This window comes from Grammomys surdaster, unplaced genomic scaffold (assembly GCF_004785775.1).
Source record: "Grammomys surdaster isolate TR1022 unplaced genomic scaffold, NIH_TR_1.0 325, whole genome shotgun sequence".
NCBI classification, from domain to species: Eukaryota; Metazoa; Chordata; class Mammalia; order Rodentia; family Muridae; genus Grammomys; species Grammomys surdaster.
In genome coordinates this window covers 2,162,993-2,166,437 of record NW_021604744.1, presented here as the reverse complement: position 1 = coordinate 2,166,437, position 3,445 = coordinate 2,162,993, and the positions used below count along the sequence as shown (strand labels likewise).

The 3,445-nt window shown below is 40.5% G+C and overlaps 1 pseudogene; it reads right to left on the bottom strand.

Moving 5' to 3' along the window:
- Positions 1-779: 779 nt before the first annotated feature.
- Positions 780-1,456, bottom strand: LOC114630035 (annotated as a pseudogene).
- Positions 1,457-3,445: the final 1,989 nt, after the last annotated feature.

The following is a 3,445-nucleotide window of genomic DNA, read 5'->3' as shown; positions in this document are numbered from 1 at the left end:
ATTTCTTTGTGCTTTTCACTTGTATTTTCTGCTCCTTTTGGTGATACTGGGTATCGTGCATTTTTATATGGTAAGAAATATTATTGAAATTTCATTTTCCTTTTTATTTCCAATATTCTATTTTGACAAATTCCATACAAATAGGAAGATTAAGAAATTCTACAATGACCACTTTTCTATCCGCTTGTACATATTTTATAATTAACATCTGGCTACATTTGATTTATTAGCCCCAGGTGTTTATTCAATCTCTCATTCATTTATCCATCTGATCTACTTGGTGCCGTCAGTTGCAGGGACAGTTAGGAAGCTTATCAATAAAGGTTCAGCATGAACATTCTAATTAGATTTCCACATTGACTTGCAGTCTTCTTTTCCTTAGATAATGCGTGCATGTAGTGATCTGCAGGAATGGTACCACTTACTGAGCTTTTATAACTGTGTGTATCTGTCATCTAACTTTTCTCAATACACACAGCACCCTGAAAAGTTTCTTCAAGCTCCTCTTCCAACCTCTCATTCCTCAGCTCTGGCAGTCTGTGTTCTAATTTGCTTTTCTACCACGCATTGCTTACCCTAGAACAAATGGAATCATAACAGTATGAACGTTGTGGCTAAGATGGCAATAACGTAGCATAGTGTTTCTTTTTCTTTTTTTGGGGGTGGGGGGATATGACTTTTATTGAGCTTATCCACCAAAGTGGAAATAATGTCTGTACAAAACCAAATGTTTGTTACTGTAACTTCTGCATCACAATTAAGATCCAGTTTTTTAAAAACAGTCAACTCAATCAAAACCCACTACTTCAGAATCAATAGCTTCTTTGAAGCCACAGCAACACTTAAATATGGTTAAGACTCAAATGCAGAAATTTGGTTGGTTGGAAGGCTAATTATGCCTCCAACTTGCTCAAATAGAATTACAAAAAGGCAAAATTGTGTTTTTCACAGAGATACAGTCCACTGGAATCACCAACACTGGACAGCTGTTAAGAATATTTAGAGTCCTGAGATAATAAGGAATCCAGGCGTCCTTAGACAGTCTTCTGTTGTCCTTTCTTCCCAATTAGCGATTTGTGGATGTGCGGGATGACACCACCACCAGCAATTGTAGCCTTGATCAGAGAATCCAATTCTTCATCTCCTCGTATAGCAAGTTGCAAGTGATGAGGGGTAATACGCTTTACCTTTAAGTCTTTTGATGCATTTCCTGCCAACTCAAGTACCTCTGCGGTGAGGTACTCCAGGATGGCTGCGCTGTACACAGCAGCGGTCGCACCCACACGTCCATGGCTGGTTGTCCTAGATTTCAGGTGTCGATGAATACGGCCCACAGGGAACTGCAAGCCGGCTCGCTGCGAGCAGGAAACCGCCTTTGTCTTAGCCTTTCCGGAGTCCTTTCCAGCCTTACCGCCAGCCATCTCGGACTGTGCTGAAGCTCAGACAAGCGAGGAAGAGAGGAGGCCAGGCGGACGCTCAGCGAGATCCCGGCGCCCACTCCTCCGTCGTACCGCGATTCAAACTGCCAGCACAGTGTTTCTTGAGATTATGCATATCAATAGTCTCTTTGTATTGTTGACTTATATTCTGCTATGTGACTACATTGCAGTTATTTTTCCATTGTCCTATCCATGATTTGGGTATTTTCAATATTGTGGCTATGACAAGTAAAGCAACTATGAGAAGTTTAGTATATTTTTGTAGCCGTATGGATATATGAGAGAGAGGAATTCCCGAATCACAAATATTTGTATACTTGAGAGTATAAGTTACCATCATAAAAGTAACTTTTATATGCCAGATGCAATTGCCATCTCAAAGGTTTACTGGTGAATAAGCTTATCCTTTCTAGTTCTTTCTGAACTCTGGCTGTCTGGTTCAGCTCAGCTGTTCTGGCTCAAACCCCTATCCACCTAACTGATTCAGTCTGGCTCCTCTCAGCTTCTTTCTGAATTGCTCTGCTTGACCTCAAACTATCTCTAGCAGTTTGTTCTAATCTTCTGGCTCCTTTTGTCTGGCTTCAGCTGTTTCCCCTGACCTGGCCTGAACTACAAGCAGTGCTCTGACTGAACTGATTCAACTCAACTATCTCTGCACTGCTCTTAAGAAGCCTCTCTTTCCTGTTTGTTCTCATGAGGCGAGTCATATCTCTGATCTATTCTGTCAAATCTTTCTCTGATTTGTCGCTTTGTCTGCCCCTCAACTAGACATCACTTTCAAACATGGCTGCTTCCTTCTACACACTAACTTTACCTTCCTTGTTTGGGATTAAAGGTGTATACTAAAGGCAAGTTGGTATTCAGTCATATCATACCTTAATCCAGAGTGTATTTGTAGTGCACCCAGCTCATACAGACTTAAAAGGTCTTCGGATGGGTTCCCTTGTCAGAGCAGCCATGTTGCTGGATTAAAATTCCTCTACATACAACTAAGCTTATTGTCTAAAATGATTACAGATTTTATAATACAATAGCAATCAGTAAGAATTGTGGTTGCTCTATAGTCTTCAACATTCAGCCATGTTCATCTTTTGAATTTCCTTTTTTTATTTTTATTTTTTTTGGTGCGTAATGACATCACTGTTGTTGTCTTAGTGTTCTATAGATGTGAAGAGACACAATGATCATGGCAACTCTTATAAAGGCAACTCTTAAAATTTTAAAATTAAAAAGATATTAATTGGGGCTGGCTTATAGTTTCAGAGATTTAGTTCACTATAATTATAGTGAAAAGCATGGCAACAGGCAGGCAGACATGGTGCTAGAGGAGCTGAGAGTTTTACATTTTAATCCACAGAGATAGAGACAGATAGACACTGGCCCTAGTGTGAACATTTGAAACCCCAAAGCCTACCCCCAGTGACACACACTTTCTTCAAGGCTACATCTACTCCAACAAGGCCACACTTCCAAATCCCTGTGAATTAGTGACACTCCCTATTGACCAAACACTGGAATCTATGAGACTATGGAGGAGGTTCTTATTCCATCCACCACATTGGCGTCTGTTGACATTTGATGACTGGTTTTGTTCCATACGTTTCATGTGCTTACTAGCCTGTAGCTGGCTTTTTTTGTGAAATGTTCAAGAATTTTTTCAACTTTTTATCTGGTGATATTATTATTGATGACTTATGGGAATTGTTTTTTTCTAAGACAGGGTTTATCTGTGTAGCCCTGGCTGTCCTGGAACTCACTCTATAGACCAGGCTGGCCTCAAACTCAGAAATCTGCCTGCCTCTGCCTCCCAAGTGCTAGGATTAAAGGCGTGCGCCACCACTGCTCAGCAGGAATTCTTTATATAGCTTAAACACCAGTCTCTAATAAGATGTATGCTTATCGATGCATTTCTTCTTTGATTTCATTCACCTTGGCCCACATTCTGTAGCATAAGTGAATGTGACAAGCTATGTGCTTAGACGTGCCTGCTAGTCAGTTGGGAGAGT